Raw genomic sequence first — 14515 nt, 5'->3', positions numbered from 1 at the left:
GTTCTCATGGCGATTGCAGATGCTCACTGTCCATTTGTCGCTGTGGACGTTGGGTCATTTGGATGAGGAAATGACTCACAGACTTTCAAAAACTCTGACATGGGCCAACATTTGAATGGGAATAATTTCAATATTCCACAGCCACGACCTCTTCTGAACACTGAAGTACCGCCAATGCTGTTGTGGTTGGGAATGAGGCGTTTCAAATGTGTGTTAACCTCATAAAACCATACTCAAGTCGAGACTTGAATCACACCAAATGGTTTTACAACTACTACTATGAATGACAAGGGCATGAAGAACTGTGGAGTGTGCCTTTGGTTTGCTGGTGTCTAAATGGCGCATTGATCTAAAAACTGAGACAATTGATGAGGTTGTGAAAGCGTGTGTTGTTCTGCACAATTACATCCTGGCAAAAGAGCAACCCAACTTAGAACTTAGACAGTAATGCGTTGTTTTGACGCACTTCTTCCACAATCATTCGCATGCATATGGCTGCACATATTTGATGCCACAAAAAATGCAACATGTTGCGTTCGCCATGCACTGCGAAACGACGCATGCGTACCCATCCACAAGCGAACGCATGCAAACGCATGTTTCTGCATACACCATGTTAAAGATATGTACGCATGGCGCATGCGAATCTATGCGGATCTGTGCACAGATACGCAAATGTGAAACCTGCCTTAAATCATAATGCCAATACATTATATTGCAAATGGTGTAATTCAAAACTTGCCTTCAAGGTAAAGTTAAGCCGCGCAAATGGTGATTCTTTCAAACATTTGTGTGTATCCTAAGGAAGAAAATGATCAAAATATAGTACAAAATCTGAAAGAGCATTTTTTCCAGGGAAGAATTAAAAAACCTGATTATAAGAGGAGACTTTATGTAACAGCCTTAAGGTCTTATGTTTTTATAGTGAGTGCTTTTGTAAATAAGCTTAGACTCTGATTCCTGACTCCCGACAGCTCCTTAGACTGTCTCAAATTCTGGTTGATACATTTGGTTGATACATTTCATTAAATATTTAAGGGTGTAACGTTGCGGTCACATAGGGTGCGAACGTGAATGGGCCCATACGGGAGGCGGAACTCACCGATGCCAACTCCTATTTCACGTGGATGTGCGGGGGGTTGCCAATACCAGCCCTTATTTCACTTGGATATGTATCCGAGGACACACATTTAGCTGAAATGTATTCAGGCGCAGAGACACGCCAGTTTCCGGCACAGCAAAACACACCATGGACCAATCAGAGTCCAGCAGCTGACATTGGCTTGCCAGTCAAGGGCAGCACATGTCAGTGACGTCTTGCCCCTGACCATCAGCTGATGGCTTCTGCATCAGCAATAGAAAAGGATACCGCATGTCGTGGGAGCGGGGAAAGGTAACAATCGTTTGTTTCTTTTTAAATTGTATTTGAGAAGAACAAATAACATTATTACTGATAGGAGCTCAGGATGAAGAACATTATACCAGGAATGGGCCTAGGATGGAGGACATTATAACAGGAGGGGCCCAATATCAGAGACATTATACAAGGAAGGGGTCGAGGAAGAAGGACATTGTACCAGGAAGGGGCTCAGGATGTGGGACATTGTGATAGAATGAGGGGGCATTATTACCGCAAGGGGCTCAGGATTAGGAATATTAATTCAGGAAGGTGCCAGGGCAGGGGATATTATTACATGGGGGGCAAATATGCATGTTTTTATAGGTTCTAGAATGCTACAAGAGCCCATACAGATGACCGACATGCAGGTGGGAACCCAGGTCTAAATTTTGCACCGAGGACCATCAGACTCTAGTTACTCCGCTGTGCATAAAGAATATTGTTGTCACAAGAGACAGCATTGGAAATACCCAACTGACACTAATAAATTAAAAAAATCCCAGAAAAAGGAGTTAAAACTAGGTGATAAAAATAATAAAAGGTATACTCCAATAAAACTTGTAAACAAAAAAGAAAGAATAAGGAGCATCTAATACCATATGCAAATAGTATTTTATTGAATATATTCATAAGTTATAAAAAAAGATTTTAATTCATTATTATTTATATAAAAAAAATTTTAATTAAAATGTGAAGGACACAAGACATAAGGTCCGACACAGTTACTATAATTACAGATCAGGGAGACAACCTTATAATATCTTCACATATACCAATGGTACCAGACATATAGAGTCATTTATGCCACTTTAGATATACATATATATACATATAGCATATGTCAAACTAGTATCCACACATCTATTTGAACAATCTGAATAGTATAAAAGGTCTCACCCGAAAATATCTGTGTAACCGGTCACACCAAGCAGCCCCAACGCGCGTTTCGCTTGGGATTCCTCAGGGGGCTGTGCACAAACCTTTTATACTATTCAGATTGTTCAAATAGATTATGTGTGGATACTAGTTTGGCATATGCTATATGTATATATATGTATATCTAAAGTGGCATAAATGACTCTATATGTCTGGTACCATTGGTATATGTGAAGATATTATAAGGTTGTCTCCCTGATCTGTAATTATAGTAACTGTGTCGGACCTTATGTCTTGTGTCCTTCACATTTTTAATTAAAAAAATTTTTATATAAATAATAATGAATAAAAATCTTTTTTATAACTTTTGACACTAATAAATGTAGCAATATCATGATAAGTTGATCAGGCTGGTGTCTAGAAATGCCGTCTACAAGTAATGTGGTTTCCTAAAGGGGATGTAGGGTGAAGACGAAGAGTAAAACTTCTAAACTATGTGGCCTTTGTCAAACCCTTCCAGTTATTTTATTTGCGTCAAATGTAGAAAAAAACCTGTCTGTCCTGCTTACTATGCCCTTTGGTAGAGCTGTCCACATATGATACAAAACATTAAGACAAATGACAACCTGAGGCACAAATATGAGTTTATCTTCTATGAGAATGTAAGATGTTCTAATTGCTCCCCATGCCATCAATTTTTCTTTAACATAACTTAAGGAGGCCCCTATGGCTTTTTGAAGAGCAAGCAAGCTACTGTAGAGACTTGACTACTTGACATGCTCCACAGGAGCCACAATGGAGAAGGGTATGTGATAACTATGCTTCTGTGAGCACTGCAGCATGCATTATGGAGAAGGGCTAGGTTCAGGGTTTGAATGCTACTAAGGCTGGGGTCACACTAACCGACGCAAAATACGGTCCGTAGTTTACAGGCATAATAAGGATGAATGACCCCTAAATAGTGCTCCGTATGTCATCCGTAAGCAAGGTGTGGTCGCGTATTTTGCGCATGTAAGCATCCGTATGTAATCCGTATGTAATCCGTATGGCGAGATTTTCTCGCCGGCTTGCAAAATGGACATATAATGGAGCCCTATGACAGGTTTTATAACACAAACGAAAGAATAGATATAGACACATAGAATACATATACAGTCATATGTTAAAGTTTGGGCACCCCTATTAATGTTAACCTTTTTTCTTTATAACAATTTTGGTTTTTGCAACAGCTATTTCAGTTTCATATATCTAATAACTGATGGACTCAGTTATATTTCTGGATTCAAATGAGGTTTATTGTACTAACAGAAAATGTACAATATGCATTTAAACAAAATTTGACCGGTGCAAAAGTATGGGCACCTCAACATAAAAGTGACATTAATATTTCGTAGATCCTCCTTTTGCAAAAATAACAGCCTCTAGTCGCTTCCTGTAGCTATTAATGAGTTCCTGGATCCTGGATGAAGGTATTTGTGACCATTCCTGTTTACAAAACAATTCCAGTTCAGTTAAGTTTGATGGTCGCCGAGCATGGACAGCCCGTTTCAAATCATCCCACAGATGTTCAATGATATTCTGATCTGGAGACTGGGATGGCCATTCCAGAACATTGTAATTGTTCCTCTGCATGATTGCCTGAGTAGATTTGGAGCGGTGTTTTGGATCATTGTCTTGCTGAAATATTCATCCCCTGCGTAACTTCAACTTCGTCACTGATTCTTGCACATTATTGTCAAGAATCTGCTGATACTGAGTTGAATCCATGCGACCCTTAACTTTAACAAGATTCCCGGTGCCGGCATTGGCCACACAGCCCCAAAGCATGATGGAACAGAAAATGTGCAATCTGCATTTAAACAAAATTTGACCAGTGCAAAAGTATGGGCACCCTTATCATTTTCTTGATTTGAACACTCCTAACTACTTTTTACTGACTTCCTGAAGCACTAAATTGGTTTTGTAACCTCATTGGCTTTGAACTTCATAGCCAGGTGTATCAAACCATGAGAAAAGGTATTTAAGGTGGCCACTTGCAAGTAGTTCTCCTATTTGATTCTCCTATGAAGAGTGGCATCATGGGCTCCTCAAAACAACTCTCAAATGATCTGAACACAAAGATTATTCAACATAGCTTTTCAGGGGAAGGATACAAAAAGTTGTCTCAGAGATTTAACCTGTCAGTTTCCACTGTGAGGAACATAGTAAGGAAATGGAAGAACACAGGTACAGTTCTTGTTAAGCCCAGAAGTGGCAGGCCAAGAAAAATATCAGAAAGGCAGAGAAGAAGAATGGTGAGGACAGTCAAGGACAATCCACAGACCACCTCCAAAGACCTGCAGCATCATCTTGCTGCAGATGGTGTCACTGTGCATCGGTCAACAATACAGCGCACTTTGCACAAGGAGAAGCTGTATGGGAGAGTGATGCGAAAGAAGCCGTTTCTGCAAGCACGCCACAAACAGAGTCGTCTGAGGTATGCAAAAGCACATTTGGACAAGCCAGTTACATTTTGGAAGAAGGTCCTGTGGACTGATGAAACAAAGATTGAATTGTTTGGTCATACAAAAAGGCGTTATGCATGGAGGCTAAAAAACACAGCATTCCAAGAAAAACACTTGCTACCCACAGAAAAATTTGGTGGAGGTTCCATCATGCTTTGGGGCTGTGTGGCCAATGCCGGCACCGGGAATCTTGCTAAAGTTGAGCGTCGCATGGATTCAGCTCAGTATCAGCAGATTCTTGACAATAATGTGCAAGAATCAGTGACGAAGTTGAAGTTACACAGAGGATGGATATTTCAGCAAGACAATGATCCAAAACACCGCTCCAAATCTACTCAGGCATTCATGCAGAGGAACAATTACAATGTTCTGGAATGGCCATCCCAGTTCCCAGACCTTAATATCATTTAACATCTGTGGGATGATTTGAAGCGGGCTGTCCATGCTCGGCGACCATCAAACTTAACTGAACTGGAATTGTTTTGTAAACAGGAATGGTCACAAATACCTTCATCCAGGATCCAGGAACTCACTAATAGCTACAGGAAGCGACTAGAGGCTGTTATTTTTGCAAAAGGAGGATCTACGAAATATTAATGTCACTTTTATGTTGAGGTGCCCATACTTTTGCACCGGTCAAATTTTGTTAAAATGCAGATTGCACATTTTCTGTTAGTACAATAAACCTCATTTGAATCCAGAAATATAACTGAGTCCATCAGTTATTAGACATATGAAACTGAAATAGCTGTTGGAAAAACCAAAATTGTTATAAAGAAAAAAGGTTAAAATTAATAGGGGTGCCCAAACTTTAACATATGACTGTATATATATATATATATATATATATATAATATATATATACACATGTCATTGAGACACATATATATATATATATTTATATTTCAGAGAGTTCTTCATAGCAGAATAGCAGCTAATTCAATTGCCAGCTTTTGTCAAATCATTCCCCAACCCGACATGAAATGACACATGGTTTACATACAGTAAACCATTTCATTTCATGTTTTTTTGTATGTCCTTCATTAGTAATTAGATGAGGGTTGATGTGTAAAATTTGGGAGGTGTAGGTGTTAATTTAACCCCTTCCTGACATGAGACGTACAATTCCGAAAAGAGGGAAGAATAGGAAGCATTTAAGGAAACCAGGATGGATGAAAACAGAACTTAAGCACATGCTAAAAAGGAAGAAAAAAAACCAGGGGAAGAGTCTTGAGGAGATCATTTGCATATTCCCAGTGCCTTCTGGGATAAGTGAAGAGTCTCCGCGAGCTCAACGATCACTGGGTTTTGGCCGTTGCAGCTGAAAAGAGAAAATCGGAAAACCAGGGGAAGAGTCTTGAGGAGATCATTTGCATATTCCCAGTGCCTTCTGGGATAAGTGAAGAGTCTCCGCGAGCTCAACGATCACTGGGTTTTGGCCGTTGCAGCTGAAAAGAGAAAATCGGAAAACCAGGGGAAGAGTCTTGAGGAGATCATTTGCATATTCCCAGTGCCTTCTGGGATAAGTGAAGAGTCTCCGCGAGCTCAACGATCACTGGGTTTTGGCCGTTGCAGCTGAAAAGAGGAAATCGGAAAATTTTGGCTCATCTTTCATCGTTTTTAAGAAATCTCAAGATGGAAGAGGCCAGGAGCCATTTGGTGAGCTGCATTTCTTGCTACATGTTCACAGATTTACCAGTGGAAAAGCCAAACTTCACATGCCACAAATGCAAGCTTGTGACCCTGTTGGAGGAAAAGTTGCAAAATCTCGAAGAGAGGTTAGCTACATTTAAGATCATTAAGGAAGGTGAAGAGTTCTTGGACAGAGCAGAATTATCTCTTCATGTTACAGAAAGAGAAGAAATTCGAAGTGCACCTCAAGAAACAGAGGAATGGAGACATGTGACCCAGAGAAGCAGGAGGATCGGGAGGCAGTCAGCACCCATACTGCTCAGAAACCAGTACCAGGCTCTCACGCAGGAAAACGATGAAGAAATACATCAGGATAAGACTTTGCCAACAAACAACAACCTTGTACGCCCTCAGAGTCCTCCTGGATGGAGAAAGAAAAATGTTGTGAAGAAGAAACGGAGAGTGGTAGTCATGGGGGATTCCCTGTTGAGAGGAACAGAGGCCGCTATCTGCAGACCGGATATAACTTCAAGAGAAATGTGCTGTCTTCCAGGTGCAAAAATTAAAGATGTGTCTGACAGGATATTAGGACTCTTCAGACCTACAGATGACTACCCATTCCTGCTACTACATGTGGGGACAAATGACACCGTAAGAAACGACCTGGAAACCATCTGCAGAGACTTTGAAGACTTAGGCAAGAAAGTGAAAGAACTGGGAGCGCAGGTGGTCTTCTCTTCCATCCTCCCAGTAGATGGCCATGGAACAAGGAGGTGGAATAAGATTCTGCAGGTGAACAACTGGCTACGTCGATGGTGCCATCAGCAACGATTTGGATTTCTGGATCACGGAGTGAACTACTTATACGATGGACTACTTGCTAGAGATGGGGTGCACCTTATGAAGACTGGAAAGCAGGTATTTGGAAGTCGCCTTGCTACACTTGTAAGGAGAGCTTTAAACTAGAACAACATGGGAAGGGAAGCAAAAGACCAGAAAAAGCCATACACCTGACAAATGCTATTGAGAACTCTGCTATTAGAAGTGGAAAGGAAGAACAAAGACGAAAGAATCTAATTAATAAAAATATTGGAGAAAGAGAAACCAATCACAAACTAAAATGTTTCTATACTAATGCACAAAGCATGGGCAACAAACAAGGAGAATTGGAACTACTAACACAGGAAAAGAAATATGATGTCATTGGAATCACTGAAACTTGGTGGGACAATACACATGATTGGAATACAAGACTAGAAGGATACAACTTATTTGCAAGAAACAGACTTGATAAACGAGGAGGGGGTGTCGCATTGTATGTTAGAAATGCGTATATCTGCACAGAGATTGAAGCTTCAGAGACTGGGAGTTCTGTGGAAACTGTTTGGGTAAGAATACAAGGACAGAACAATGGAAAGGACACCATTGTAGGCATTTACTACAGGCCGCCTGTGCAAGCTGAAGATATGGATGAACTCTTTATGCATCAAATGGCCAAGTTCTCAAAAAAATATGACATAGTTGTCATGGGAGATTTCAACTATCCAGACATTTGTTGGGAATCTCTCTCAGGCAAAACTAACAGGTCAAGGAAATTCTTATCCTCTCTTGCTGACAACTTTATCTTCCAAAAGGTAAACGAGAAAACAAGGGGAACTGCTACCTTGGATCTAATCCTTATAAACAGGGAGGAAATGGTTGAGGAGGTAAAAGTGGCTGGGACCCTAGGAGGTAGCGACCATGCTATTTTAGAATTTTGGATAACTAGAGGCGGAAGACCTGTGAAGACTCAGACGTCAAGGTTAGATTTCAGAAAGGCAGATTTTAAGGGATTCAGAAAGAGAATTGGAGGGATCCAATGGCTGGATATCCTTAAAGACAAAAATGTCCAGGAAGGATGGGAAATCTTGAAAAATGAAATTCTCAAAGCACAGTTGTTAACAATTCCGAAAAGAGGGAAGAATAGGAAGCATTTAAGGAAACCAGGATGGATGAACACAGAACTTAAGCACATGCTAAAAAGGAAGAAAAAAATGTTTATAAAATGGAAAGAGGGAGGCATATCTAAAGAAGAATATAATGCTGTCTGCAGAACCTGCAGGGCACAAATCAGATTAGCTAAAGCTGAAAATGAATTGAGGCTTGCAAGAGATGTCAAAAGCAATAATAAAGGATTTTGGGGATATGTCAAAAGTAAAAGAAAAGTCAAAGATGCTATAGGATTTTTACAGGATGAAAATGATGAAATGGTAAGACAGGATGTTGAGAAGGCTGAACTTTTAAATTCCTATTTTGCATCTGTTTTCTCTCAGAAAGGAAATGTAACATCAACTGTTATTCACTGTCCTATCAAGGGAATAGAAGAATCCAGGATATCTATAAACAGAAAGATAGTGAGGAAACACTTAGCTAACCTAAATGAATTCAAGTCTCCAGGTCCAGATGAATTACACCCCAGAGTACTGAAGGAGATAGCAGAAGAAATTTTTGAACCCCTCTCCATAATCTTTGAAAATTCTTGGAGAACAGGAGATGTGCCAGAAGACTGGAGAAGAGCAAATGTTGTTCCTATCTTCAAAAAGGGGAAGAAGGTGGACCCAGGCAACTATAGGCCGGTGAGTCTGACTTCTATACCAGGAAAGATCTTTGAACAAATTATTAAACAACATGTATGTCAATACCTGGATAAGAATGAAGTGATCAAACAGAGTCAGCATGGGTTTGTAACTAATAAGTCATGTCAGACTAATTTAATTTCCTTCTATGACGGTATTACTGATTGGGTGGATCAAGGAAATGCTGTAGATATAGTATCTTGACTTCAGCAAAGCATTTGACAAAGTCTCTCATACAATCCTTATTGAAAAAATGACTAAGTATGGAATGGACAAGGCAACTGTTAGGTGGATTCATAACTGGCTTAGTGATCGGACCCAAAGAGTGGTCGTAAATGGCTGCACATCCAGTTGGAAGAATGTCTCAAGTGGGGTACCACAGGGCTCTGTCCTGGGCCCTGTATTGTTCAACATCTTTATCAACGATTTAGATGAAGGAATTGAGGGTAAACTGATTAAATTTGCTGATGACACAAAGCTAGGAGGGATAGCTAATACTAGAGAAGAGAGAGAGAGGATTCAAAAAGATTTAAATAAACTGGAGAAGTGGGCAGCAACTAACAGAATGGTTTTTAACAGGGAGAAATGCAAAGTACTACATCTGGGCAATAAAAATGAAAAAAGCATATATAGAATGGGAGGAATAGGGCTAAGTGACAGCACATGTGAAAAAGACTTGGGTATACTAATAGATCACAGACTGAGTATGAGTCAACAGTGTGATGCAGCAGCAAAAAAGGCAAATGCAATTCTAGGATGTATTAACAGAAGCATACAGTCTAGATCACGTGAAGTAATTATTGCCCTCTACTCCTCTTTGGTCAGACCTCATCTGGAATACTGTGTCCAATTTTGGGCACCACATTTTAAAAAAGACATCAACAAACTGGAGCAAGTTCAGAAAAGAGCGACCAGAATGGTGACCGGTCTGCAAACCCTGTCTTATGAGGAAAGGTTGCAGGATTTGGGAATGTTTAGTTTGCAAAAGAGAAGACTGAGAGGAGACTTAATAGCTGTCTACAAATATCTAAAGGGCTGTCACATTGTAGAAGGATCAACTTTATTCTCATTTGCACAAGGAAAGACTAGAAGCAATGGGATGAAGCTGAATGGGAGGAGACACAGATTAGATATTAGAAAAAACTTTTTGACAGAGTGATCAATGAGTGGAACAGGCTGCCACGAGAAGTGGTGAGTTCTCCTTCCATGGAAGTCTTCAAACAGAGGCTGGACAGACATCTAACTGGGATGATTTAGCGAATCCTGCTTTGAGCAGGGGGTTGGACCAGATGGCCCAGGAGGTCCCTTCCAACTCTACAATTCTATGATTCTATGATTCTATGATTCTATGATCCCGTCCATGGGACCCGGGCCCCTATGCCCATGGACGGGATAGTACATCTACCGCGATCAGCGGCGCCCACGTGGTGAGCGCCGCTGATCGCGGCCGGGTGTCAGCTGATTATCACAGCTGACACCCGGCACAATGTGTCACGGGTGGTCACGGACCGCCCCCAACACGTTAACCCCTTGCACACCGCGATCAAACATGATCGCGGTGTACCGGAGGTTAAAGGGAAGAATCGGCAGGGAGGGGGCTACCACCGTGCTTCCCTGAGCCCCCCACGGCAGCGCAATGTGCAGCGCTGCTGCCGGGGGCTCCTTTCCTGCAGGCCCCCAAATCCAAGATGGCGATGGGGGCCTTCGGGGGCCTGCAGGAAGCTGGCTTCCTCAGTGCCTGCAAAGTGCAGGCATGAGGAAGCCTTCTGCACTGCCTGTGACAGATTGCTGATCTGTCACAGTGATCTGTGATGTGACAGATCAGCGATCTGTCACAGGACAGTGATGTCCCACCTGGGACTATTTAATAAAGTAAAAAAAAAATAAAAAAAGTGTTAAAATAAATTTAAAAAAAAATCACCAAATAAATTAGAAAAAAAAAATATTCCCCCAAATAAATCCATTTTTTAGAAATAAAAAAAAAAACAATAAAAGTACACATATTAGGTATCGCCGCGTCTGTAACGACCCGCCCTATAAAACTGTCCCATTAGTTAACCCCTTTAGCGAACCCCTTAAAAAATAAAAAACGAAGCAAACAATAATGATTTATTATCATACCGCCAAACAAAAAGTGTAATAACGCGCGATTAAAAAGACGCATATAAATATCCATGGTACCGCTGAAAATGTCATCTTGTCCCGCAAAAAACGAGCCGCCACACAGCATCATCCGCAAAAAAATAAAAGTTATAGCTCGCAGAATAAAGCGATGCAAAAATAATTATTTTTTATATAAAATAGTTTTCATTGCATAAAAGCGCCAAAACATAAAAAAAGACCTAAATGAGGTATTGCTGTAACCGTACTTACCCGAAGAATAAAGCCGCTTTATCAATTTTATCGCACGCGGAATGGTGTAAACGCACCCCCCCAAAAGAAATTCATGAAACGCTGGTTTTTGTTCATTCCGCTTCCCAAAAATCGGAATAAAAAGCGATCAAAAAATGTCACGTGCCCGAAAATGGTACCAATAAAAACGTCAACTCGTCCCGCAAAAAATAAGACCTCACATGACTCGGTGGGTCAAAATACGGAAAAATTAGAGCTCTCAATATGTGGTGATGCAAAAACTATTTTTACAATAAAAAGCGTCTTTTAGCGTGTGACAGCCGCCAAACATAAAAACCGCCATAAATAGTAAATCAAACCCCCCGTTATCACCCCCTTAGTTAGGGAAAAATAATAAAATTAAAAAAATGTATTTATTTCCATTTTTCCATTAGGGTTAGGGTTAGGACTAGGGTTAGGGTTAGGGCTAGGGTTAGGGTTGGGTTAGGGTTAGGGCTGAGACTAGGGTTAGGGGTGTGTTGGGGTTCGGGTTGGAGTTAGAATTGGGGGTTTCCACTGTTTGGGCACATCAGGGGCTCTCCAAATGCAACACGGCGTCTGATCTCAATTCCAGCCAATTCTGAGTTGAAAAAGTCAAATGGTGCTCCTTCCCTTCCAAGCTCTGCCATGCGCCCAAACAGTGTTTTACCCCCACATGTAGGGTATCAGCCTACTCAGGTCAAATTTCAAAACAATTTTTGGGGTCCAATTTCTCCTGTTACCCTTTGGAAAATAAAAAATTGGGGGCAAAAATATCATTTTTGTGGAAAAAAATGATTTTTTTATTTTCACGCCCGAGCGTTATAAACTTCTGTGAAGCACTTGGGGGGTTCAAAGTGCTCACCACACATCTAGATAAGTTCCGTGGGGGGCCTAGTGTCGAAAACGGAGTCACTTGTGGGGAGTTTCAATAGTTTAGGTACATCAGGGGCTCTCCAAACGCACATGACACCCGCAGACCATTCCATCAAAGTCAACATTCCAAAATGTCACTGCTTCCCTTCCGAGCCCCGACGTGTGCCCATACAGTAGTTTTCTCCCACATATGGGGTGTCAGCGTACTCATGACAAATTGGACAACAACTTTTGGGGTCCAATTTCTCCTGTTACCCTTGGGAAAATAAAAAAATTGGGGACTAATTGATCATGTTTGTGGAAAAAATACGAATTTTTTATTTTCACGCCCGGGCGTTATAAACTTCTGTGAAGCACTGGGGGGTTCAAAGTGCTCACCACACATCTAGATAAGTTCCTTAGGGGGTCTCGTTTCCAAAATGGGGTCATTTGTGGGGGTTTCCACTGTTTAGGTACATTAGGGGCTCTCCAAAGGCAACATGACACCCGCAGACCATTCCATCAAAGTCTGCATTCCAAAACGTCACTACTTCCCTTCCGAGCCCTGACGTGTGTCCATACAGTAGTTTTCTCCCACATATGGGGTGTCAGCGTACTCATGACAAATTGGACAACAACTTTTGGGGTCCAATTTCTCCTGTTACCCTTGGGAAAATGAAAAAATTAGGGACTAATTGATCATGTTTGTGGAAAAAATACGAATTTTTTATTTTCACGCCCGGGCGTTATAAACTTCTGTGAAGCACTGGGGGGTTCAAAGTGCTCACCACACATCTAGATAAGTTCCTTGGGGGGTCTAGTTTACAAAATGGTGTCATTTGTGGGGGGTTTCCACTGTTTAGGTACATCAGGGGTTTTCCAAACGCGACATGGTGTCCGATCTCAATTCCAGCCAAAAACGTCAAATGGCGCTGCTTCCCTTCCGAGCTCTGCCATGCCCCCAAATAGTGGTTTACCCCCACATGTGGGGTATCAGCGTACTCAGGACAAATTGCACAATAACTTTTAGGGTCCTGTTACCCTTGGAAAAATAAGAATTGAGGGTGAAAAGATCATTTTCGTGGAAAAAATATGATTTTTTAATTGTACAGCTTTATGTTATAAACTTCTGTGAAGCCCTTGGGGGTTCAAAGTTCTCACCACACATCTAGATAAGTTCCTTAGGGGGTCTAGTTTCCAAAATGGTGTCATTTGTGGGGGGTTTCCACTGTTTTGGTACATCAGGGGTTTTCCAATCGCGACATGGTGTCCGATCTCAATTCCAGCCAAAAACGTCAAATGGCGCTGCTTCCCTTCCGAGCTCTGCCATGCGCCTAAATAGTGGCTTACCCCCACATGTGGGGTATCAGCGTATTCAGGACAAATTGCACAATAACTTTTAGGGTCCTGTTACCCTTGGAAAAATAAGAATTGAGGGTGAAAAGATCATTTTTGTGGAAAAAATATGATTTTTTAATTGTACGGCTGTATGTTATAAACTTCTGTGAAGCCCTTGGGGGTTCAAAGTTCTCACCACACATCTAGATAAGTTCCTTAGGGGGTCTAGTTTCCAAAATGGTGTCATTTGTGGGGGGTTTCCACTGTTTTGGTACATCAGGGGTTTTCCAATCGCGACATGATGTCCGATCTCAATTCCAGCCAAAAACGTCAAATGGCGCTGCTTCCCTTCCGAGCTCTGCCATGCGCCCAAATATTGGTTTACCCCCACATGTGGGGTATCAGCGTACTCAGGACAAATTGCACAATAACTTTTAGGGTCCTGTTACCCTTGGGAAATTAAAAATTGGGGTGAAAAGATCATTTTTGTGGAAAAAATATGATTTTTTAATTGTACCGCTGTACGTTATAAACTTCTGTAAAGCCCTTGTGGGTTCAAAGTTCTCACCACATATCTAGATAAGTTCCTTGGGGGGTCTAGTTTCCAAAATGGGGTCACTTGTAGGGGGTTTCCACTGTTTAGGTACATCAGGGACTCTCCAAACGTGACATGGCGTCCGATCTGAATTCCAGCCAATTTTGCATTGAAAAAGTGAAACGGCGCTCCTTCCATTCTGAGCTCTGCCATGCGCCGAAACAGTCGTTCCCCCCCACATATCAGGTATCAGCGTACTCAGGACAAATTGCACAATAACTTTTGCAGTCCAATTTCTCCTGTTACCCTTGGTAAAATAAAAAAAATTGAACCTGAAGTATTTTTTTTGTGAAAAAAAGTTAGATGTTCATTTTTTTTAAAATATTCAAAA

The sequence above is a fragment of the Dendrobates tinctorius genome, unplaced genomic scaffold (genome assembly GCF_039654945.1).
Source record: "Dendrobates tinctorius isolate UK_male_01 unplaced genomic scaffold, ASM3965494v1 ptg000028l, whole genome shotgun sequence".
Lineage (NCBI taxonomy): Eukaryota > Metazoa > Chordata > Amphibia > Anura > Dendrobatidae > Dendrobates > Dendrobates tinctorius.
The sequence above is the reverse complement of the archived record's forward strand: the minus strand, read 5'-3'. Positions refer to the sequence as shown.